The sequence below is a fragment of the Giraffa tippelskirchi genome, chromosome 7 (assembly GCF_054371585.1).
Source record: "Giraffa tippelskirchi isolate mGirTip1 chromosome 7, T2T-mGirTip1v1.2.pri, whole genome shotgun sequence".
NCBI classification, from domain to species: Eukaryota; Metazoa; Chordata; class Mammalia; order Artiodactyla; family Giraffidae; genus Giraffa; species Giraffa tippelskirchi.
In genome coordinates, this window is record NC_137281.1 from 28,859,746 (window position 1) to 28,886,936 (window position 27,191).

General features: G+C 39.3%; 1 long non-coding RNA gene across 2 annotated transcripts in view; it reads right to left on the bottom strand.

Annotated features, from left to right (window-relative positions):
• The window catches only part of LOC145514711 (uncharacterized), a 581,776-nt gene that overhangs the window by 537,491 nt on the left and 17,094 nt on the right, over positions 1–27,191 (bottom strand). For both annotated transcript variants that reach the window (XR_014060312.1, XR_014060311.1), the window contains exon 3: positions 11,260–11,379. This is a non-coding gene — a long non-coding RNA (uncharacterized LOC145514711). The remainder of the gene's footprint in view (positions 1–11,259; positions 11,380–27,191) is intronic.

Genomic DNA, 27,191 nt, shown 5'->3' on the forward strand with positions numbered 1-27,191 from the left:
TACATAGTGATCTTTTCACATTTAGAATAATCACGTGGTTGTTTTCCCCAAACATATTTATATTAAGGCATTTTGGAAGCGAATTTGTAGTCTGCCAGCCATCAAACATATATTAAAGCTGAATTTTAGCAGTTTACCAATGAAATAAAACAGACTAAAATCTGAGTTGTCAAGTTGTCGTTTTGGGGTCTGGAGTGACCAAGTGAGGAAGTGCAGGCTTTCTCCTGAGCTCAGTGCATAGCACGAAGCATCCCATTTTTTTCTGATTTGTTTAATACATGTGTTTTTGAATTTTTGACTTAAAAAAATTAGGCCTCTTATCCACCCCCCCCACCACATATGCATATACTGACTAGGCTCAAGCTATAAAAAGCAACTAATTTCCACCTGCCCTCCAAATATTTTTTTTTAATTTCTTGTGTTTTTGTTATGGGTTTCTTCACTGATAAATGTTGTCTGAAACTCTTCTCTCCCAGATTTCCACTGTGAGAATTAGCCACTGTCTTCTCTGTCCTGCATACATCATGTTCAGTTCAGTTCAGTTCAGTTCATTCGCTCAGTCGTATTAATATGTGTCATTGTTGATGTTTGGCACAAAAGACATGTTTGATAAACATCTATTGGATTAGGTAAATGCAAGGACCACAAGGGAAAATAAAAGACCCAACAGGAAACACATTTGTAAAATCTCAGTGAATACACACTTCAGATTTTTGCATTTCACTGTATATAAACTATTACATTTAAATAAAAAAAAATGGTAAATAAATATTAACTCTAGTTAGTAATATGCATACTGAAACAATCAGGAGGAGTGTACAGGTGTCTACCACCTACTTGGAAATGTATAAAAAATAGATGGATCAGTGATGGATAGAGGGACAGACAGATGGATAGATGTGTGATTTTACTTAAAGCAAGTAAAATCTACGCAGCAAAATTTAGGTGGTAGGTATGTGAGGGGGCTTCCCTGGTGGCTCAGCTGATAAAGAATCCACCTGCAATGTGGGAGACCTGGGTTCGATCCCTGGGTTGTGAAGATCCCCTGGAGGAGGGAAAGGCTACCCACTTCAGTATTCTGGCCTGGAGAATTCCATGTATAGTATAGTCCATGGGGTCGCAAAGAGTTGGATACGACTGAGTGACTTTCACACATGTGGATGCTGACTGTAAAATTCTTTTGACTTTGTTCTACATTTGAAAAATTTTATAATAAAATTCTGAGGATAAAAGATGAAAGAAATGACTAACCAAGGAATATATAAAGGCAACTAAAGTAATCAGCATGATCCCTCTTGACTCTGATAATCAGCATTATCTTAATTTTTTTTCATCAACTTATTTTTTAAGCACCCACTATGGTTCACATAACAATGCTTTAAGATAGATAGGAAGGAACCTTTGCAAAATATTTCCATGGGAGGAAGAACCTGCTAAAGGTCACCCAGGTGGCCCCTCCTTTCATGTATACTTACCCCCAAATTTATCCATCAGTCTGAGATGAAAATACAACTCATAGGTTCCAAGATTAATGATGGTATATGTGTATTTTTGAGGTATGGGCAGGGACATTTTATGGAAACAGCCAACACAAGATTTGCAGCAGGATCACAGGAGCTCTGGCCTGAAGCCATTACATCATTCACATACAATATTTTATTTACTTGGATTTCAAGGAAATAAATTAAGGACACATTTGAGGGGTGAGAATGACACTTTGGAAATCACACATATCTTTCTTTAGACTTTAGAGTTTAGAGTAGACTAATAAATAAAGGCTGGGGCTGGCCGATTAGATCTAAGGAAGTCGGAGAAAATATTGCAGTAATGGGGACCCAGGTTAGCTGGTTCCTTGGGATGAGCACCTAATTCACAAGGTAGTTCACTTATTTTATGACTGTAAGTATTCTCCAAACTCTCCATACCTTAATTGCCTCATCTGTGAAACAGCAAGAGTCTCTATCTGGACATCTGCTCAACATGGCAGACTGAACACATTGGTTTGTCTCTGACCCCTAAGTGAAGCGAAGAAGTGAAGTGGCTCAGTTGTGTCCGGCTCTTTGCGACCTCATGGACTGTAGGTATGAGGCTCCTCTGTCCATGTGATTTTCCAGGCAGGAGTACTGGAGTGGGTTGCCATTTCCTTCTCCAGAGGATCTTCCTGACCCAGGGATGGAACCTGGGTCTCCTGCATTGTAGGCAGACGCTTTACCATCTGAGCAACGAGTATGTGGGCCTGATGCCTAAAGAGTTCACTAAAATGAGAGTAAAAGTATAAAATCACAAGGAGAACAAAGAAGGAAATACAAGAAAAAAATGAATGAAACACAGAAAGCAGATGAATAAGTGAAAACTGACTTCGTTGAAGGGACACAGCTGAGGCCACCAACCAAGGCAGGCCACTCTGCGTCTGTTTTGAGACATGATCCGAAATCAAGACACCCCAGCTATCTCTGAAGGCAGAATGAGCTGGAAGACTGAACTCAAAGAGGGCTTCTTAAATGACTATATAAGTTTGCTCAGATGCTGAGGTCAGCTCCTCCATGCTATGGGATCAAGGTCACCACCATTTCCCAACTTCAGTAGAAGATTGTGAATGTAATACTTAGAGAAAGAGAACCAGAAACTCTAGCCCCAGGTCATGAGGTATGGATAAAGGTTTAAATGAGACAACAAATCAAATAGAGAGAGATTAAGACTGAAAGATGTCTACAGACTGAAAGATGAGTCTCCACCTTAAGCCTCCTTTCCTTTTTTTGGCTCCTGGAATTCTGTTGAGCAGACTTAGGAATTCTAGGAAATGTGAGGATTCATTACTGGGAAACCTGACCAACTCAACAAAAATCGAAAAAAAAAAAATAGACTTACGGGATGGATGGATAGAGAGAGATACTATACAAAGCTTTTTTGAAATAAAGAGAGGGAAAGGATGAAATGTTTGACAAGAGGAAGTGGATATAAAAGAACTGAATCTCATCTTCATGCTAGGGAGTAACAGATGGTCTCCAAAAGTGAAAAAAAAAATGACCTTGGGCATATTACTTAGAAACATGAACGTAAATACTTGATGATGACAACCAAAGGATTTGAGAGCAGTTGTTTTGCGGTAGAAGATATAAGGCTGGGGAAAGTTGTGGGGAAAAACGGCTGATTTTTGTTACCTATGTTACAGAAGAATGTTATTAAAAAAAAAAAAAAAAAAACACAACTATGCTCATATTTCACCTGTACAAAAAACTACTTTACCTTTATAAAAGCTAGCTAACTTAGCCCTGGGGTAACACAGGTTGCTGCACATGGTAGGCAGTGGGTCCCAGAGGTTGAGATGTAAGGTCTGAGCTAAGTGGTCTAGTTTTCCTCTGGCTCCGTGGCCTTACAAGCTGTGCTTGGGAAACTTATTTATGCTCTCATTGCCTCAATTCTTCTATCTGTAAATTGAAGACAATTTCATAATAAACATGAAGGACCTATTTCACAGCTTGCTGTGGGGGTTAAAGGAATAATAAGTTTTGGTAAGTTAGTTTTCAGCTAAGAAGGAAATGCTAAAAATGTATATTATCACTGTTATACACAGCTGATTATCATCATTATACAAAGTGATTGAAGAATGATGTTCATATACTATGCTGCTGCTGCTACACTGTATGTAGTTCTTATCCCAATAGATTTTATCTGTTCAATCAACAAATATTTTAAATTGTTTACTACCAGTTAAACACTGATGTACAGCAGTTCTTAAGACTAATAGTTTGTTATTTTTGATTAAACATTTTATCACTGTTGCACATGCATGATTAAAAGAACTTCTGCAGATACTGGTGGAGATGGGTATGTGTGTTGCCAGGACCCCAGGTCACAACTGGAGCCCAGATGGGACAAAACTAATGAAATCGTGGAATTCTGTCACGCGTCAGTCGTGTCCAACTCTGTGCGACCCCATAGACGGCAGCCCATCAGGCTCGCCCGTCCCTGGGATTCTCCAGGCAAGAACACTGGAGTGGGTTGCCATTTCCTCCTCCAGTGCATGAAAGTGAAAAGTGAAAGTGAAGTCGCTCAGTCATGTCCGACTCTTCGCGACCCCATGGGCTGCAGCCTACCAGGCTCCTCCGTCCATGGGGTTTCCCAGGCAAGAGTACTGGAGTGGGGTGCCATTGCCTTCTCCAATTCATATACTATATATATATGTAAAATATATAGTAAATAATAAAAAGATAGTAAGAAAGATCTATATTGAGATATTTGCTATGTTTTTTAAAAATAGGAAAATTCTAGAAATATAAGCAACATATGAAGAGTGATTGCCTCTTAGTCGTGAACTTTTCTGCATTTTCAAATTTTTCTACAGTAAACATATCTCACTTTTATAATCAGAAACAAAACCTTGATTTTAAAATGCAAATGAGCTTTGGAAGATAAATCTGGCTGTCTCAGGGAGAAATGATGTGAAGATTAAATGAGAAATGGTAACATCTGGCGCAGTCAGACAAGGTATTAGCTTTGTCCAAAGGTAATATTCCAAAAGGAGGTGATTTCACTAGTTTTGTCCCATCTGGGCTCCAGTTGTGACCTGGGGTCCTGGCAACACACATACCCATCTCCACCAGTATCTGTAGAAGTTCTTTTAATCCCATGCATGTGCAACAGTGATAAAATGTTTAATCAAAAATAACAACAAACTATTAGTCTTAAGAACTGCTGTACATCAGTGTTTAACTGGTAGTAAACAATTTAAAATATTTATTGATTGAACAGATAAAATCTATTGGGATAAAGAACTACATACAGCTTACTGTGTCATTATCTCAACTGTAATATTGTAAAACAACCTACAAGGGTTGCTGACTGTATTCCTGATAAAAACTTTTAATTCCCTGTCCATCAGGAAACTATTCAACCCTGTTAACAATCACTGCCACGGGGGCCAGCGTATCGGTGGGTGAAGTTTGTTCTGGACATTTTTCCCAGTGCTGCCCACATTCTGTTGATTTGCTTCTATTTAGTCCTCTCTGTTCCTTTTCGCATTTACCGCATTCCACTCTCTTTTATCAAAGTTCTTGCATAAAATCCCCAGCTTTTGTTGATATTCTCATTGATGTTCACTTTATGTAACTTAACATGGCAAAGGAAACTTGCTTCCCTCCAAAATGTATGCCACATGCTTTCCTTCATTCATTTGCTCATTCACTCATTCGTTCTGTCAACAAACGAGTATTGAGACGGTACTATGTTCCTGATGTGTGATGAGCAAGATATAGTGCCAGAGCTTGAAAACTGGAGGTCTAGTGGAAGCAACAAACGTTTCACTTTATATCCACAAGGGAGGGCGTGCATGCCTCAGTAGAGGTAAACACAGGGTGCTCAAAGGCATGTATAAGGAAGCACTTGATTCAGAGAAGGTGAGTCAGGCTGGACTTCTTGGGGCAGGAAAACTGTTTATTACCTCTGTTCTACTTCTCTATGGAATGTTTTTCATTCTTCCCAACTGGTGCTCCATTACATTCTTCAGTTGTTTCTGGGACAGGGATAGTTTCCTAATACTACAAATGGATCTCCTGTTAGTCTAAAGATGACTGACATAATACATCAGTGTAATGTCATCAAATAAACCCCAAACTGACAAAGCTCAGAGAAGTCCTGCTTAACCTTTTCTCATCCTACCACTCGAAGCAAAATTCTGAGTTCCATAGAGCTTAGGAGCAAATCTGTCCTGCTCATGTTTTAACAAAAGTGGTTAGCACTGTTTCTCACAGAGCAGGTGTTTCATGAGTAAATAAATAAGTGAAGGGATTGTAGGGGATAGTCAATGTCCATTTATCTTTCAAATTAAAGGGCTGGATGAGATGCTCACCAAGTCCTGTTTCAGCTTGGAAATGCTTTAGTTAATATGTCCAATGGATCTTTTCATAAGAATGCGGCTTCTCTGGGCTTTCTTTCAACTGCCTCAAAGAAAAAGACATCAAACAGTAAACCAAGAGGCTTGGAATCAAATGCTTAGGGACCAAAGGTATGACATCATGGACTTAGACCCTGGAAAGAGACATGCCTGCATTCAGATCCTAGTGCTGCCAGTCATTAATTGTGAATCCCAGGGTTGATTCAAACTCCTTCTGTGGGTCTTGGCTTTTACCATCCTCAAAAGAGAAATGGCAATGGGTGTGACATGCAGAAGGCACTTAATACAAATTCGTTGAGTGAATGAATTCAACAGAAAACTAAATGAAGTAACCTATCTGTATCACCCGACATAAGCATTCAGGTGTCCATTTCCTCCTTCCACACACTTTACAGTCAAATGCAAGTAAACAGGAAGCTGCCAGGAGTAATGATTCCTCTGGATTTGAAGAAAAGTATACATTATGTCAAATTAAAAAAAAAATAAAACTGCACCATTTTCCTACTTTCCAACAGAATTTAAAGAACAAATGAAACGAGACAAGCAATTTATTAATCCATTTCACCATAGGCCCCCTATTACATTATCTTTAAGGTCCTTTAACAAACAAAAATTAATTTTCAGACCCACAAGTTGTTGGCACATTGATAGACTTCTTAATTACAGGGTCTTTGGTTTAGAAAATAATGATTGATTATTTTAGACTGTAGTTATGGATGAGACCCTGAATATTTGCACAGAGAAATTATTTCAAAGTTATTATGATTAATAAGTGTTAGGGACAGGATGTCTGAGTTACTGCAAAATCTGAGACAATGAATATAATTTTCTAGGGTATCTGAAAGGATTGTTCTGAGGTAGATGACAGGAAATTGGGAAAATGAATTGTGCTTGTTTATGCAACAAATATTTATTTGGTTCTTTCTAAATACCAAATCCTGTGTTGGCCCCGGGAGGTTCAAAGTAGGACTAGACATGATTTCTGCCCCAAGAAGATAATGATATAATGGAAGAAACCAAATCTTACTTACACAAATAAATTCAGTGAGGTAATAGCAGTGTCACGATAGAGTTCAGAGAGGACTCTCAAATGTGCAGTTTTATCTGATGTGCTAGATAAACAAACACACATCACCTCAAACACAATAGGACACGAGCTAAAGTTGAAGAGATGAGGAAGGGCTTCCTGGGTGGACAAGGGCAGGGAAGAAGTGCCCAATAGCTGAACTAGCCTGAGCAAAGGCAGCACTGTGCTTCAAGGCCCCTTCCAGGAGCTTGACTGTGGAGGGGAAGGTACCACTGGCTGAACGGCAAGGATGAGGTCAGGAAGGTGAACTCTCCACTAGAGGTTCGCAAACAAGTATGGAAAATGATGACAGTCACATTTTAAGAAGATTATTCTGGTGTCAACATGGAGGCCTGAAGATGGCTAAAACTGGCCCCCTGGCCCTCTGAGAAACAATATGGATAAAGAGGGGGAGGGCAATGCTGGACTCCAAAACGGCCACGGGCTGCAGGGAAGGTTAGGGTGACCCTCAGGTTTCTACTCAGGGTACTGGGTTGTGAGGTAAAGAGTGAGGTCACTCAGGGAGGTAGGTAACTCAGACAGAGAAATAAACCTTGATGGACTGGAGAGATTTTAAAAAAGAAACGTTCACAGAGATCTGAACTAGAGGTGTTTTTCATTCATTAGAGACATTACTCTTAACTAGATACGATAAAGTATTTGACATAGTTAACTCTTGGTTTTACAAGTAAGGATCCAAGCTCTTGCAACCCTCTAGCTACCATAACGCTGAGCAATGTGGAATGCTTTATGCTTTAGCCTTGTCAATGGAGTGTAAGTGGAAACACCATTCATGGTCATTTTTGTGGTGGCTGTTCTTGGTTTGAGATTCATCGCCTGCTCGTAAAAAAGGGAGAGAGCCTCCTACTTGATTCCAAGGTTGCAAGGTTAGGATATTAGGCGAAGGTGTGGTAGAGGTGACGAAAAACATAGAAATCCATAGCTTCTCTCAAGCTAGGTTCCAAGCCTATATCTGTGTGTTCAGTTACATAAGAATGAAAATTATAGGAGAATAAAATGTTAACTTCAGGGCAACCTGAAGTGACTTCCATCTTTTTCCTGTGGGTAATCCATAAGATGAGGTTCTGCTCCTAGTCTGTCCCTTTTTGTTCCATCTGAATCAAATCCTTGGCAGGAGAGTTCAAGGAAACAGCAGTGATGACAGAGAGAAGATATCACTGGATGCCCAGCTAAGGGGGAGCCAGGACAAACATACTGCAAACAAGTTCTATGTGTATAGACTGTGTGAAATAAGGATTGTTTCACGAATTATGAAAAAGCAAACGTTCACAGAAAGGAATACAAAGTCCTGAACAGGCAGAGATCTTTTCACGTACAACCTTTTGATGTAACATCCCTTAGACCAAATCCCCAGAGAAGCAGGCAGTCTTATGTAATAGCATTTGTCACTCAGTTGTGTTCGACTCTTTGCGACCCCATGGACGGTAGCCTGCCAGGCTGCTCCATCCACGGAATTCTCCAGGCAAGAACACTAGAGTGGGTAGCCATTCCCTTCTCCAGGGGGATCTTCCCAACCCAGGGATTAAACCCTGTCTCCTGCACTGCAGGCAGATTCTTTACCATCTGAGCCACCAGGGAAGCTCTGTCCTATGTATAAGAACCTCCAAAAAAAAATGGGTTGGAACTCTGACTCAGTCGCGCTGTATATGACCTGGGGGAAAACTGCTGAATCATGTATTTGGTAGTGATTGTAAGAATATGTAAGAATTATAAGAATACATATTTTACAAGTGAGGAAACTAAGGTGAAAAGAGAGGTTAGAGGAGGCTCATAATGGAGCTCAGGCTTCATTCTGTCTCCCGATCACTACCATGAATATTTTCTATAGGAGATAGTAAAGGAGAACACCATTCTGCTAGAGAGGGTAGCAAGACTATGAACTTGCGTTGGGTTCCTCAGAATCATATCAGTATTTTTCCTCTCTTCTCAGATCTGCTTAGGGTTGTGGGGCTTCCAGGGTTATTTGGGCAAAAATATTTAAATAATTTATCAATTCTGTGCTTTGGTTAGGCTGTTTAGCTCTGGCCTAAGGACTCAAACCAGGAGCCACACTTACCAATAAAGGCTATCAATCATTCAATCCATCCTTGTCCCCAGCCCACTGAGAAGAGATGGAGTAGCTAAAGGGAAGTTTGCTATCACTTATGGAACAGCCAGCACATAAATATGGTCATTCAAGATGCAGAGCTTTTAAAAAAGAATTTTTTTCTGTAATAAAGACAGGTAATGATTATCAGGGCAAGACCCACAAAATAGCAGATAAGAAATAAAACATGCTTTTACTAAGTCTCCATGTCTACATGGTGGGAAAGGAAATAAGTAACAGAAGGCAGAGCTAGTGGCTGAGAAAATATTGCCAAGGGTGGAGTCTAAATACTTGACTATGAAGCCGAGAAGAACCAGTGAGTTAAGTATGGTGGTGAAATCAGAATGAATTTTCAAGTTCTCCACTGACCTTATGTGCAATGTTTCTTTGTTCCCATTTTAAGCTCAAAGTGGACCCTTTAAGTCCCTTTTTTTTGTTTTTTCTAATCTCTCTTGATTTCATTTTAAGAAGTATTTAGCCGTTGTTAGGCTCAAATAAATCCTCTAATTCATTAGGATTCATTGAGATTTTATAATACGCTATTTTAAATAATACTGTAATTAACATTCTTTGTGCTCTGTGTTTTTATTCTCTGGTAATCTCTCTTTTGTCTCACCTCTGAGTGCTGACTTAAAGCTATTATACTCAATTTCATATGTGTGTGTGTATATATATATATATATATATATATATATATATATATATATATATAATTTTGCTGGTAGTTTGCCTAGGCTAGATTCTGACTGCGTTTATTTTGTAGGTCACTACAATGTCATATTCTTATTGAAGTCTTTAGTAAACTGTGCTCTGTGCTAGGAGGAAAGTAGAAACATGCTAATTTTCCTTCTTTTCTATCCTTAGAAAAAAAAAAACAACTCATTTTTTGGCAGCTTGATGAATTTAAAAATCAGGCTTTAAAGTTTTATTAAGTTTCAGGTAACAGTAAATTAAAATCTCATTCACAGATGCTTCGTTAATTTCACTTGTTACCAATAAATGCATCTACATTTCTTGATACATTTGAATGTGTCCTATAAATATATATTAATAATGAATTCTCAGCAAGAAATATAACACATTGTTGTGTAAAGCATATTATAATGACAAGTATTTTTAAAGTATGTGTTTAATACATAATTCAAATGATCAAGATGTGGGTGTAATAAATCATAACAGTTTAGAAATGAACTTTTCAAATTTGTATATGTAAATTTCTAGCAAGAATCTATTTCTCTTTTTTTGTGAATGCGTGGGTTTGAATAATTACTTGATAGGAATCCACACATATTAATGGTTTCTAAGCATGTCATAATTAATTTATCCTCCTAAATGTAGTACAAAGGTAATTTTTTTCTTTAAATTACTTTAACTGAAACAGTAAAAATGCCATGGCTTACGTTTACCACGTACAATATCTTAACTGTGGCTTTCCTCTTGGTTCAGTGAGTTCAGATACTGAATAGGCTGGGTCGCTCTTTTGACTTTTGTGTGGTTTAGACTGAGAGCTGAGGAACTTGGAATGTAGACAGAAGAAAAAAGAGCCAGAAACATCCAAACTGTCTCCTCTCCCTAGCGACTGTAGCTTCAAATATTTCTCCTGATGCTGTCCAAAATAAGGATCGTCGGCAGGAAAGGGGGCTGACACTGGCTTTACGGGGATGGCATTATTACCTCACTCTCATCACCAAGAATTAAATTTGAAACTATGCCTGAGCACAGTTGGTCTGACTTTAGAAAGAAGGTCTGATCATCCCAAAGTATCACACCATAAAGAAGACCGCCTTAGCGCTAGTGCGTCTCCGGCTGTGCTGCGCTCAGACACTCAGTCGTGTCCGACTCTCTGTGACACCATGGACTGTAACCCACCAGGCTCCTCTGTCCATGGGATTCTCCTAGCAAGAATACTGGAGCAGGTTACCATTTCCTCCTCCAGGGAGCCTTCCCAACCCAGGGATCGAACCCATGTCTCTCAGGTCTCCTGTACTGGGAGGCAGATTCTTTACCACTAGTACCACCTGCAAAGCCTGCATTTCTGGCTACTGACAGTGTACAAACCAGAAAACCACTTGACAAGGAAGGTGGCTTCCTCTAGATGACTGTGAAAGTGTCTTTGGACTCAGTTATTTTATGATTCTCTCTCTAGGTCAAAGTCTTCTTTGAGAGAAAACAACAGCTCTTGTGGATTCTTACCTCAGCAGGGCAAATACTTTCAGGCCACCTCGCTTGGTTTTCTCCTCCACGAGATTAATTCAGAGTCTGGTATCTCACAATCTTAGAGAGTTGAAACGGAGGCTGCTTCTCGACATTTTCCTGCAAAGAGATGTCAAGTTAAAGAAACCAGAGTTGAAGGACAGAAGAGTGAAATGCTTCAATTAAAATCAAACAGCAAGTTAAGTTAGGTCTTGTTATAGCTTGAATTGTGTCCCCAGAAATTCATATATTGATGTCTTAATTCTCAGTACCCCAGGATGTCACCTTATTTGGAAATAAGGTCATTGTAGATATAATTAGTTATGATGAGTTCATTAGGGTGGGCGTTAATATAATATGACTGCATTTGTGCTCAGTCGCTCAGTTGTATTTGGCTCTTTGTGACCCCATACACTGTAGCCCATCAGGCTCCTCTGTCCATGGGATTATACCAGCAAGAAGACTGGAGTGGGTTGCCATTTCCTCCTCCAGGGGATCTTCCTGACCTAGGGATCGAAGCAGTGTCTCCTGAGGCTCCTGCACTGGCAGACAGATTCTTTATCACTGAGACACTTGGGAAGCCCCTACAGTATGACTGGTGTCCTTATAAAAAAAAGGGGAAATTTCGGGCACAGATAGAAATGCACACAGGGAAAACACCACGTAAAGCCTGGACTTATGCTGCCACAAGTCAGGGAGCTACCGGAATCTAGGAGAAAGACCTGCAGCAGATCTTTCTCCTGCACCTTCAGAGGGAGCATGGCTCTGGGGACACTTTGATTTCACCTAGAGGTGAGATTTCTCTTCAACAATACGTCCAGTTTGTACCTGTATCTGAAGACTGATCATAACAGAGCAGAATTCCTCTACATTTAAAGTGGTGTTGGACATCTCTTTGAAATCAATTCTGTAAATTAGAATTCTTCCATGATGAGGCAAACCTTCACTTATTTTCTTACTCTGTGCTACAGATATTGCCAGGTTATAGCACAGTGGGTCTCCCTGTCCAAGATAATTCCTGATCTGTGGGGGTGAACAAACACGGTGGCATCTGATACCCAGATCCCACTGAAATTTTATTTAGGTTTCACCTGATTTGCACAACACTTTGACACTTTTATTACCCTATCTCTTCCTACTATCAATTTCAGAAAGTAAGCAAAAAAAACCCTAATATTCTACTTTAAATTTTAAAATGTCCTCATTCGTAGGAAGAGTATGTGGACTGTTTAGGACCACAGAGTAAACTAATGATAGGGTAGGGACCAGTGTATTGGTATTTTGTGCAAAATGCTTTTCATCTATTGGATGACTGCCTGTGTTTTACATCCTTTGATATGGGGCTTTCAAGTATCTACTATGTCTATCTTGGCAAGCATTAAATACTCTGGCTTCACTGCCTTTTGTTTGGCCGCATGATTTGCACGGTGAATGCAATGTGAGTGGAAATGACATGTTTAAAATTAAGGAGAAATCTATACTTCATCATGCGGTCCCAAGATGCACAGTCTCTCTGACAGAAGACTGCCAATATTCCCAACAGAAACTCTTCTTTCAGCTTGAGTTCTGGCATAAAAGTAGCACACTGCAGGCCACATTGAACAGATGATGGCCATGTAAAATGAATGACAACAATCCTTGGCTGTAAACTATTGAGGTTTGAGAGCACTTCCTCAGTATCACATCATGTAAGCTACCTGACCCATACAGACTTCGTAGAAGTTATCTTCTCTATCCTGCCTCTGGAGGGGAGCAAAGGTTTTACTGTTTTTCAAAAACCAATACAGTAAAAATAGATGGTAAATTTATTATTCAGATTTTAATTTGATACATTAATACAGATAAATTAGATACTTGTGTATAATAAGATCTTAAGCTTACTATCTACTATGTTTTTAAGGCTTTTATACCTTATTTTCTCTAACTCTCTCACATCAAACCTGAGTTGTAATGTGGTAGATTATAGAAATGTTGACAAAATTCCTTCCTGAACCACACATTAATAATGTAACAAAGCAGGTCTGGAATGTAATATGAAAGTTAGGAAATATTAAAACAACAATAGCCACACCACATTTCCTTTTTTAAATGTTTTTTTTTTTTTAAACATGCAGATTAAATCTCCAAGAAAGGAAGAGACATATTTAACACTTCTTAAGGTTTGCAAGAGAGGCACTCCTATGATCTAGTACTCTCTAAATCCTCGTTAGCATAATTGACTACCTCAAAAGGAAGGATTTTCTTGAGAAGCGTTGGGTTTCTGTTATTTCCCTTTAATACAGCATTTATCTAGCACTCCTCCCAGTCTAGAAGGTTGAATTGCTCCTGCGTGGCATAAACTTTTAATCTGGAATCATCTTCATGACTGGTATCAGCAGGGCTTAAATTCACAGACCCACCATATGATATGTAGACAAAAAGGGCCCAGAACCTACAGGCATTCAAGTAAATTATTAGCTGTATGAAGATCGTTATTTACATCTGTGACTGACTATCACAATAGAAACCAAATATACCAGACCAGAGGACAAGGGTAGAAGGTAAAATCTGGTGGAGTTCCCTAAGGGTAAAGAGGGTCATCACAGTGTACTGTTTTAAAAGGTCCTAATCTGTGAATTGCCAAATTCAGACTTAAATTGAAGAAAGTAGGGAAAACCACTAGACCACTCAGGTATGACCTAGATCAAATCCCTTATGAGTATACAGTGGAAGTGACAAATAGATTTAAGGGACTAGACCTGATAGACAGAATGCCTGATGAACTATGGACAGAGGTTCGTGACATTGTACAGGAGACAGGGATCAAGAAAATCCCCATGGAAAAGAAATGCAAAAAAGCAAAATGGCTGTCTGAGGAGGCCTTACAGATAGCTGGGAAGAGAAGAGAAGCGAAAAGCAAAGGAGAAAAGGAAAGATATTCTCATCTGAATGCAGAGTTCCAAAGAATAGCAAGGAGAGATAAGAAAGCCTTCCTCAGCGATCAGTGCAAACAAATAGAGGAAAACAACAGATTGGGAAAGACTAGAGACCTCTTCAAGAAAATTAGAGATACCAAGGGAACATTTCACGCAAAGATAGGCTCGATAAAGGACAGAAATGGTATGGACCTAACAGAAGCAGAAGATATTAAGAAGAGGTGGCAAGAATACACAGAAGAACTGTACAAAAAAGATCCTCACGACACAGATAATCACAATGGTGTGATCACTCACCTAGAGCCAGACATCTTGGAATGTGAAGTCAAGTGGGCCTTAGAAAGCATCACTATGAACAAAGCTAGTGGAGGTGATGGAATTCCAGTTGAGCTATTTCAAATCCTCAAAGGTGATGCTGTGAAAGTGCTGCACTCGATATGCCAGCAAATTTGGAAAACTCAGCAGCGGCCACAGGACTGGAAGAGGTCAGTCTTCGTTCCAATCCCAAAGAAAGGCAATGCCAAAGAATGCTCAAACTACCGCACAATTGCACTCATCTCACATGCTAGTAAAGTAATGCTCAAAATTCTCCAAGCCAGGCTTCAGCAATACGTGAACCGTGAACTTCCAGATGTTCAAGCTGGTTTTAGAAAAGGCAGAGGAACCAGAGATCAAATTGCCAATATCTGCTGGATCATCGAAAAGCAAGAGAGTTCCAGAAAAACATCTATTTCTGCTTTATTGACTATGCCAAAGCCTTTGACTGTGTGGATCACAATAAACTGTGGAAAATTCTGAAAGAGATGGGAATACCAGACCATCTGACCTGTCTCTTGAGAAACCTGTATGCAGGTCAGGAAGCAACAGTCAGAACTGGACATGGAACAACAGACTGGTTCCAAATAGGAAAAGGAGTATGTCAAGGCTGTATATTGTCACCCTGCTTATTTAACTTATATGCAGAGTACATCATGAGAAACGCTGGGCTGGAAGAAACACAAGCTGGAATCAAGATTGCTGGGAGAAATATCAATAACCTCAGATATGCGGATGACACCACCCTTATGGCAGAAAGTGAAGAAGAACTAAAGAGCCTCTTGATGAAGGTGAAGGAGGAGAGTGAAAAAGTTGGCTTAAAGCTCAACGTTCAGAAAACTAAGATCATGGCATCTGGTCCCATCACTCCATGGGAAATAGATGGGGAAACAGTGGAAACAGTGTCAGACTTTACTTTTTTGGGCTCCAGAATCACTGCAGATGGTGACTGCAGCCATGAAATTAAAAGACGCTTACTACTTGGAAGGAAGGTTATGGCCAACCTAGATAGCATGTTTAAAAGCAGAGACATTACTTTGCCAACAAAAGTCCGTCTAGTCAAGACTGTGGTTTTTCCAGTGGTCATGTATGGATGTGAGAGTTGGACGATGAAGAAAGCTGAGCGCCACAGAATTGATGCTTTTGAACTGTGGTGTTGGAGAAGACTCTTGAGAGTTTCTTGGACTGCAAGGAGATCCAATCAATCCATCCTAAAAGAGATCAATCCTGGGTGTTCATTGGAAGGTCTGATGTTGAAGCTGAAGCTCCAATACTTTGGCCACCTCATGCGAAGGGTTGACTCATTGGAAAAGACCCTAATGCTGGGTAGGATTGGGGGCGGGAGGAGAAGGGGACGACAGAGGATGAGATGGTTGGATGGCATCACCGACTCGATGAACATGGGTTTGGGTAGACTCCGGGAGTTGGTGATGGACAGAGAGGCCTGGCGTGCTGCAATTCATGGGGTCGCAGAGAGTCGGACACGACTGAGCGACTGAACTGAACTGAATCTGTGAATCTGGCCATGGATGGAGCTGTTCCAGGCATTGACTTGGCCTGGCCATCCAGAGGTGGAGGATGTGCCTGTTAGCAATTCAGGGGCAAAGAGCTAGATCCTGTGGATTCATAGTGGTATCAATTAAAGTCACTATAGAAGATGGTCTCATACTATGGACATGCCTCATAGAAGGTTGCAAAATAAACCAAGAAATGAGTGTAACATGGATCAACAACTCACCACCATACATTTGAGAGTGGAGAAGAGGCCAGAAGAAGTAAGTGGTATATGTCCTCATGTCTTACAGAGGTAAAAACAATACTTAACGGAAAACAGGAGACTACTGTAAAAAGTTCTTGAGATCAACTACATATATTGTGAACGTAAATCACTGTCAAATTATTTTGGCATCCATATAAGACTTAAATGACCTTAACAAGAATGAAAAAGGAAAAAAAAAAAAATCAGTAATGGCCAGGAGACAGAAGAGTAGAGGTTTAGGAGGAAAAGTATAAATGTCTTAGGCTTAGGAACAACATGGAGGGACTTCTCTGATAGTCCAGTGGTTAAGAATTCACCTGTCAATGCAGAGGACACAGGTTCAATCCCTGGACTGGGAAGATTCCACATGCAGCAGAGCAACTAAGCTGTTCACGTGCCACAACTACTGAAGCCTGTGCCCCTACAGCCTGTGCTCAGGAACGGGAGAAACCACCGCAATGAGAAGACTAAGCCCTGCTCTCTGCAACTAGAGAAAGCCCGCAGGCAGCAATGAAGACCCAGTTTAGCCAAACATAAATAAACAAATAAATACCTTAAAATTATTTAAAAAAGAACAATCTGGACAAGCGTGTGAATAAGTCGGCAACAGATGAATAAGAATGCTTGTGAGGGTGGGGTTTGCCAGGGATGAGGAAGGCCTTGCAAATGTGTTTGTACACTTAAGCCTATGACCATTCATTATAACCACTTGTCCCTGCACCTCGTCTTGCCAAAGTCAGACTCTTTCTATTAACAGATAAGCCTCCAGGGAAGATGTGTTACGATGAGGCACTGGCAGGGATCCTTCCTGCCCCCTGTGCTGTGCCTTATAATGACGCTCACCCACATTCCCTAAGTAGACTCCTAATGACTCAGGCCTTTTGACTCTTTCTTTGAACATTTTAAAGCTTTGCTGAAGTGTTTGAAAACTCATTATACTTTATTTGACTTCCTTTTATCATACAGAAATAAAAAGGCCCTGATGGAGTTCTGGAATCAACGTTTCAGATATTGCACCCAGCAAAATAGAGGAAAATCTTAAAAAAAAAAAAGTACTCCCTGAAAGTCAATTAAGTATTAATGTACGCATCTGTGTTCACACACACATGCAAGCATGTGGATTCACACCCTCATATGTGTATCACTCATGATACAGTCACACATTTCCTGTGAAGCCAACCTACCACTCCTTGAAAGTGAGGTCTACTCATCTCTGAAATAAAGCACACATTGTGGCAAATTACATGGGAAAAGGAAAAAAAAAAAGTAAAAAAGGCAATTCAAAAGGGTAATAGAACAGAGAGTAGTAGTTAATTATGATTTATAAACTTATTAAGTTGCTAAGCATTGTAACGAACCAAAGGACAAATTTAATTTTAAATAACATTAAAGTAGCAAAGTTGCCTAGATGAAAACACAAGCTCTGGAAATGTATTTAAAGACTGAGAAATCACATTTTTTTTAGGAAATGGCCCAAATGTCACCTTTTAATTCTGCTTTCATCCATTTAACACGAAGGCAAGTAGAACTAATACAGAATAATAACAACTCAACGTTTCCCAGATAATTGTTATTAAGTGAAATAATGTGTGCGTTTTTTCCTTCCCTTGACACAAGTTGTGTATTATTGGCAAAAACACATCACCGTGGGTGTACAGTTTTGAACTTTGATGCTTTTTGTGTACCTACTCTGTGCAAATCACCAACTCAGAGTCTCGAGAGTATGCATGTACAACTAAGCAGAAGAAAGTATCATATCCTCTACTTTGAAAGCAAAAAAAAAAAAACATTAAAATGATGTAGAAATTTTGATATTATAGAAATCACCTATACACCACGTGATGACAAAGGTAACTTCGTTACATTTGATTACATAATATTATGTTGAATTATAATTCTGAACTTCCCTGTTTTCACCTTCTTAGCATGTGAAACAAGAGGAAAATTACAGTGAAGCGTTAGTTGCTCAGTCATGTCCAACTCTTTGAGACCCCATGGACTGTAACCCGCCAGGCTCTTCTGTCCATGGAATTCTCCAGGCAAGAATATTGGAGTGGATAGCCATTTCCTTCTCCAGGGGATCTTCCTGACTCAAGGATTAAACCTGGGTCTCCTGCACTGCAGGCAGATTCTTTACTGTTTGAGACACCAGGGAAGCCCCTGAAAAAATTATAGTAGAAAGTAAATCTAAATGTGCTTCTTTAAGCGTATCCCACTTGCTAGTTCTTTAGCACCTAGGAAGTGATTTTGTTCCTATACCAATCACTTAAGTTTAACATGGATTGATGATCAGAGAGAGATAAAGAGGAATAATGGTGTGTCTCCCTATACTAAAAAGTTTTAAGAGACTAAAAACTTAACATACTCACACTTTTTAAAATGAGGCATACATCACTACAAAGCTCCTGAATTTTAGGTTCATATCCTCCTTGTTTTTCTGAACTGTCCACACAAAGCTCATCTGTGCCTCCACAGAATCTAGCACTTTTTCTATTTATAAAACTGCACATGTGTTGAGCACTTATTCTAAGTCAAGCACTGTGTTAAGGATTTTACAGAGATTATCTAATTCCACCCCCCCAAAAAAAAATCCATTCACATATGGGAAAACGGAGGATGAAAGAGTTTAATAATTCACCCCAGAACATCATGCTGAACTGGTGAGCTGGAAGGGGGTCTCAGGGAGCCAGGCTTTGCAGGATGTTCCCAAGTCTCAAGCGGTGGGACCCATTCGGTGGACGGTTGGATGGCTGCTGTGCTCATCAGTTACTCAATCAGCCATCTGTTTTGCTGGTTTGCATGCCTTTTCCAATAAACAGGAAGCTTCTTGAAAATAAGGATTACAATTTACTCATTTATTCCTGAAGCATTAATTTTCTACCACAGACTAGATACTGTTCTGGATAACTGGGATATAACAAGGAATAAATTAGAAGAGAGAGAGGGGGAAAAAAAAAAAAAGCAGCCTATTGGAGCTTACTTTCTGGAGGGGGAGGAAAGAAGAATATAACTTTACAAATACTGTGCCCAGCGCTGTGAAGTCCTTAGAGCGTGAGGCAGGGAGGGGTGGGTGTTGCTAATCCAGCAAGTGGAAAAGGTTGTATAAGTGTTTAGGAGGCAGGAGAGCAAATTTGTAAATGGAAGTCAAGGAAGGCTTCAAACTAAGGTGGTATTGATTTCAGGCAAAAGACTGGTTACTACAAAGGCCACAGAGCATGACTACATGAACTGTGTAAAAGAAACACCAACCAGAACAGGTGGTAGAAGGTGAGGTCAGAGAATTAGTAAGATGAGGGAGGGACCCATCAGATACAACCTGAGACCATTTAAATTCTCTGCATATATAGAAGGATTCCCATTCAATCAATTTCAATTAAAAAATAAACTTGACCTGACCTTGACCTTACTCAGGTCACTCAGGGTATCACTGATACAGAATCATCATCAGACAAATAACAGGGCTAAAAATTGAATCCTTGACCTCTGTAAATATGATTTTAAGTTTCACATGTAAATTCCCATCAGTATAAGGTCTACTTAATGACTTGAAAAAATAATTAATTTGCAACCAAGATCAATAAAGTCCAAGATCAAAAAACCTAGAGATGACCCTAGACTAATCCTAGATGAACTACACTGTGCTCAGGACTATGTTTTTTTCAAAAATCTGGCCATCTATGGAATAATTTAAGGTACTATGTGAGGAACCGCTACCTAATTGGCATTGGCTCCTGGAACCGCTCAGAGCAAAAGTGGATGGGCTGGGGGGAGGAGGAGGGGAGTGAGAGAGGAAAAGGGAGAGGAGACAGAGGAGGGGGAAAAGACAGAAAGAAAGAGGTGGTGAAAGAGGAAAAGAAGGATAAGAAAAACAAGGAAAATGATCAGTAATTTTCTCAAGAACAGAAAACTGTGGACTCTTAAATCAGTCAAAACTAATACAATATTGTAAAGTAAAAAATAGATAAATAAATAAATTAAAACAACAACAACAACAAAAAAACCTAGGTTCAAATTCCAGCTCTCCACTTGGACATGAGAGATGACTGACTGCCCACCTGCAGACATTCTCATTTCCCTTCTTCCTTGATCACCTTGATCTTGTCTTCAGTATCCCCTACATGGCCATGTCACCAGAGTGACAGCCTACCTCAACCTCATGATCGGAATCTTTCTTGGTCTAAGGTCGTATTATGGTAGTTTCATTTATCTTGCTAACTGAAAGATCTGGTGTATGTAAGTACAAACTCTAGGTCAAACTACAGGCAGGCCCTGGGAGAACTTCTGAAAAAGCTCTTTTTGATCTTAAAGAGACACTAGACAAAAATGTTCCCTTAGTTGAGGCTCTAGCATGCCAGCTGCATGAGCCAACATGCAGCCAACATGCCTTATTCAGACAAGCTAAATTAAGGGTTAGCAACATGTGGAGCTGTTGGAAACCTGACCCACTGGGATGATGTTGAGTCAATGAATTAAACTGTCTTGGACTTGAAACCATAGTATCATTTAGGTCACCTTCGGACATGTTTTTTGTTTGCTGCAACTCAACTGAAAGTCAGCAAAGTAATGAAATTTGTAAGACAAGTGATCTCCTTTCATCTACCAAATATTTAGTGAGCCCTGTGAACCATGCTAGGAGCAAAAGGTAAAATGATGATGAAATTTCTTAATCTGGCTGAGTGGTGTTATTAATGCTGACCTTAATACGGATCTCCATAATCTTGCTATGAAAAATAGGTTATTATTATTATTAAGCTTTGGAAACTGTAGGAAATCAGTTAAGAGATAACGAATGCATAATTAGAAAAGTTCAATGCATGCCTCTAGCCCATAAAAATGGTTCCAATACTAGCTTTGGTAATTTAATGATGACTTTTCTTCAGAATATTAACACTAAATGAGGATGTCTAAAACACAGGTAAATTTTTGTTCCTTACTCTGAAAAAGGCTAGGTAATACCATTGTGGTGTCATGGAAAGAGCACAGTTTAGAACCTGGCATCCAGACAGCTCTATGATTTATTGCTATTTGACTTGGGGAAAAAACATGATTTCTCTTGATTCACTGAAAAAAAATAGAAGCTATATTCAGAAAAGAAGTCCCACCTCCGCCCATCACCAAATATTCTGAAGTCTCTATCACTATCAGCAAAGGTGTGTCTTTGCTTCTGTTATCACGAGTGAAATTACAAGCTTTGCAGATCAATTTTTCCAATATGACCTGGGCCCTCTCTCATCTAACTAAGGATCTCTCTTTTGCTGTTATTGTCTCTCTTTTTTGTATTATCAACTTTCCCCTATTTATTGCATTGTCGTCAGACTAGATCACTGTAACATTTCCCACTTCACCAAAGCGCTTCTTTTATCCCAGAACCTCCTTAAACTATTGCCCAATACCTCGGTTCACCACTGCAGGAGAACTCCTAGAACTAGATGTACATTCACTGTCTTGAGTTCTCTCCTTCCTGGCCCTCCTCCTTGCACCAATTCCAGTTTTTTAATGTGACAACTCCCCTGGAACAACTCCTGTCAATTACTTTTGTCACCAAATACAATGGTCATTTATTAGCCCTCACTGCACTTAATCGCATCACTGGCAATTGACATAAACTCCCTTCATCTTTAAATATATAACTTAGTTTTGGAGAAAACCCTAATTTGAAAAGATACATGCATCCCAGTGTTCACTGCAGCACTATTTAATCCAAGACATGGAAGCAACCTAAGTGTCATCAACAGAAGAATGGATAAAAGAAACATGGTACATATATACTATGGAATATTACTCTGCCATAAAAAAGAACAAAACAATGCCATTTGCAGCAACATGGACAGACCTACAGATTATCATACTAAGTGAAGTAAGTCAAAGACAAATATCCTATGATATTGCTTGTATGTGAAATCTAAAAAAATAATACAAATGAATGTATATATACAATAGAAATAGACATACACACTGAAAACAAACTCTGGGTTACCAAGGTTACCTTTCCAGGAGGGGAGGAATAAACTAGGCATTTGGAATGAACATATATACAATACTCTATATAGAATAGATAACCAACAAGACCTACTGTGTAACACAGGGAACCATACTCATTATTTTGTAATAACCTATAAAGAATCTGAAAAAAAATTCATATATAAGTACTCTTTTTCAGATTCCATACATATATATACATATATATATAAAACACCTAAAATTAATCCAGTATTATATTTCAATTATACTTCAATTTTTTTAAGTGTTTTTTTTTTTTTTTTTAATAAATACATAATTTGGCTTCTGGGATACCAGAAATAGGTAAGGGAGTAGAGTGCTGTTGAATGGAGTTATTTTATATGTGTTGGTCATGAAAGACCTGTTAGAAAAGATAATGTTTGAGTATAGGGAAGTAGGAAGTGGGGCTCCAGGTAGATGACTGGAGACAAGCATTCAGGCAGAGAACCCTAGATGCAAAGGCCTTCAGTGTACCTGGAGTCTTTAAGGAGAAAAGGAAGCACGTGAGACTTGAAATAAGTGAGGGAGGAGAAAAAGATTGGAGAGGAGGTCAGAGGTGTGGTGGTTAGTAGGGGAGTCTTGTGAACCTGGAAGACAATTTGCAGGACTCTGGCTTTTTTACTGTAAGAGCTAATGGACATTTGGAGGATTCTGAGCTTAGGTGTGGCATGATAGATCTTTAAAGGGTCATTCTGGCTGCTGTGATGGGGGAAGAGCTGGGAGCAGGTAGGCAAAACAGAGTCAGGTAAGAAATCAGTAGCCTGGACTCAAAGATAGCTGCAGGAACATGGAGAATGTTTGGATTTACAGTATTTCAGAGATGAATCTGACAGTGTTTGCTTGTGAGTTGGAAATGTGAGGAGAGAATAGGACTGGCTGAAAACAGAATAGGTGGGAGGGTGGTAAGTTCTCTGAGATTTTAAAGACTGTTTATACAGTCTTACAGAAGGGTGAAACCTAGCTGTACTCCAATACTGCATCTCCTTAGCCAGTCTTGACTTTATGTGAATGTATTGTCTTCATAAACTCTTTTCTTGCACTATTAATAAATTTATTCTTATTAATTCTCTATTATCAGTCATTTCTAGAAATACATGTTTTAGTCCTATATCAAATACTCTAGAAATACAGTGATTTTTTTAGAAGATTACTTTCCTTAAAGGAGTTGGATCACCCTTGTTTTGATGGTCAGTGAGGCCCAGATGTTTTTTCATACGGAAAATGCATGACACGGAGTAACTACTATTTTAAATATCACTCTGCTTCCAGAATTTAATCTTTTCCACCAGTTTTTACAGGATATGCCTTCCATTTGCCTATTGAGTATTCATATTGGGTTGCATTATTAAAAAATGGTTTTCACAATAGAGTTTCAGACCTTACTTTGTCCACACACAAGTGTGGGCTTCACTATGTTATCTTGAGAAGAGTGTGGCCTTTGAGTTGGTTGGCCATGGATTCAAACACCAGCTCTATCTTATTCTAGCTCTAATGTGACATGAAGGAGGTTAATGAGTCAACCTGAACTCAGCTTCTTCACCAGTAGGAACAACAGAAGGAACTCATATGGTTGTGGTCAAGACTGAATGACAACTGAATGACAACAGCATATAGTTCCTGGGGAACTGTAGAGATATCAGCTCTCTTTTCCTTTGTTCAATCACCTGTAGATTATCCTTTTCTGCCATTTATGCCAGTATGGTGTTGCTGCTGCAGGGACTCTCCCTAAAGGAAGATTACACAGGCCTACTCTATTAAACTAAGGGCCATGTCAATTGCTTTGGCCAATGAACTGTGGACAAAGCAACGTGTCACTTCTGAGCAGAGGCTTGGTCAGTCTCACCATGTTGTCCTCGAAGTCATGACAACCAAAGGAAGGCTGCTCTATTAGCCTGGGTCCCAGAGAAAAGATGACAGACAGCAGAGCTACAGCTGACCCTCAGTGGACATGCAGTGTATGAGAGAGCAGAACCTCCACCTTCTGAGTCACTAGCACTGGGCACATTTATTATCACAGTTTAATGTAACCTACTCTGACAACACACCCCAACAATAAAAGAAACATCTAGAGTGTCTCTCCACCTCAACAACAAAAGAAGCGTCTAGTGTATCCAGGTGAAAAAAAAGTAAAGCGATCAAAAAAAAAAACCCCAAAAAACAAAAAAATGCCATGCTAAGTTATGACCAAGACTCTTTGTGAGTTGTTAAAATTATTTATAGATGATATTTGCCCTCAAAGAGATCACAGTCCATTATTTCAGCATATGTTGTTATAAATTATCTTTCTTTTGTTCACACAAGGGAAGATGTTCTCTGACCTGGAAACATGAAGGAGATGTCAAAAAATGTCCTTCTGCCAAAAGGGTGTGGAGTGAAGAGAGATGTTTCTTTTCTCATTGTATCCACGTCATATTCTACATATATCCCAAAGCAACGAGCTCACTGTGGTGTCTGTTATTGTAGAAGGACAAAAAGCAATTCCACGAGCTATTTTAGTTTTCCTAATGGAAAAACTAGATGCTGCAGATGAAAGAGTTATTAGAAAAATAAGTCTTAGCTTTTCTATAAAAGCATCCAAAATGTGCTGCACATCCTTGCCAGTCCATCAGCACCATGAAGGTGTACATTAACAGACAAGATCTCTATTTAGATCTCATATTTAAAGTCTTCTTTCCCAAAGAAAGTAGCCAAAGAAGGAGAGCCAGGAAAAACACCTGAAGTTGAATGAATGTGCTTTAGTCCCATTTTTTATGCATCTGTTTGATGCACTTGTTTCCAGTGACAGACAGAAGCCCTTTGGCTGGTATTCATTCAGGCCACTCGCCCAACCTCTATTTTCTTTCTTCCCTTTCCTGGCATTATGGTTCCTTGTCCCTACTCTCAAGTTCAGCTTCTGATGATGTGCTTCTTCACCCCTGACCTCTGCCATTTCTTCTTTTGTTTAAATGTTCAACTGTGATAAAATACACATAATATGAAATTTACTATCTTCACCATTTTTAGGTGTAAGATCAGTAATGTTAAATATATTAATATTGTTGTCCAATCCACCTCCAGAAATTTTTCATTGTGCAAAACTGAAATTCTACAGCCATTAAATAACAACTCCCAGTTTCTCCTTCCCCAGTCCAGGCAATGACTGTGCTTAGCTTCTGTTTCCATGAGTTTGACTACTCTTGACACCACATGGAAACAAAATCACATAGTAACTGTCTTCTCTGGGACTGATCATTTTACTTAGTATAATTATTTTACTTAGCTCAACTGTCCTCAATGGTATAGCATGTGACAGAATTCCCTTCCTTTTTAAAGCTGAGTAATGTGGGCTACGGTAGATGGGAGTCACAGAGTCAGACATGACTGAAGCAACTTAGCACGCATGCACGCAATGTTCCCTTGAGTGTATATATGACATTTCACTTATCCATTCATCAGTTGATGAACACGTGGGTTGCTTGCACCTTCTGCCTATTGTAATTAGTGCTGCTGTGTACATGCACGCGCCACCCCTTCTTAATGCTGACCTTAAGAACCTCAGCACAAGATAAAATGCTTTTGCTCTTCCATCCTCAGGTACATGGGGCAGGGATCAAACAGTGGAGCTGGTAGTGGAGCAAGGTGACGAGGCACTTGCCATTGGCATAAAGTCAAAAGGGCTTCCAAAAACTCAGCAATCAAGGCCTACAGTATTTCAATGCATGCAAAAAAAAAAAAAACCATGATAGACAAAACACCAAAACTTTAAGTGAAGAAAATAACAGTAACAGTACCTACAGAGCCATATTAACACCAAAAGCAAAAGAAAAATAAGAATAATATTGATCCTGCCTTTATTTGAAATTTGCCACTCAGTCCATCACAGAATCTTTGCATTTAAAAAAAATATATTGCATTGAAATATTACCTGGATTACTGAGTGCTGTAGTACCTCCTTAAATGGTGGGATATCTACCTATGACAAGGGCCTCCGTTTCCTCACCCTAGTCCCAGCCCCGTCAACCAGATTAGAGTTATGTGTTTATGGTCCCCACTGGCTTTGGAAAATCAGATCAGACCAAGCAATAGCTTCTTTATTATTATCTTTCTAAACCTGACAAACAGGCCAACTACCATAGCTTAAGTTATCAATCTTACCCATAATCCTGCCAAATATACCATTCTTTGAAACACCCCTTCTTGTGAAAATAAATTTTCCATGACCAAATTAGTTTTCTAAGTGATCAGTTAAACACAGCTAAACAGATATTACTTGAGAATGTCTAGGAATACATGCTTAATGTAACACTATATACTTCTTTGCCAATATGTATCATGAGCCTTTTGGGTAGGTGGAGCTTGCATTATATTAGTATTTGAGCAAGAAAGCACATTTTCAAGTACAAACCCAACCTGGACATCCAGGGAAATGCCTAAACAATCTTGGGGGAGAGATCTCAATAAACTGGAAGAAAACGCACACAGATTGTGGAAAGGTAAATTGATAATAAGCATGCTGACACAATCTAAAAAATTGTGTCACAATAGAAAGATGAAAATAGCTCACTTGCTACTCTGGGGGAAGGAAGTTTACGTTGTATGATTTAACATCCTCCTGTTGTTAGATAACACACAACTTCATGTAGGATGCAGTAGGAGAAATGTGAGTTATTGTTTATGCTTTTTAAGCTGACAGACTTTTCACTGACTGAAAAGTACCATTTTGCTAATTTCATTTTAACTTTCATAAAATCATCATTTTGAGTTGAAAGACAGGGTCAAAGCTGGCTTTACAAGAAGGTGGGGAAATGAACTGAAATTGACTAATCTGAAGGTATGGAAAAAGGCTTCTCTCTCAGCATGATAATGGTAAAATCCATTTTGCTGGGTGAGGCAATGCAGAAGAGTTCTCTTTATTAGATATTGGCAGATCAGCGGTCTTAAAGACATCCCATTACAAACAGTAG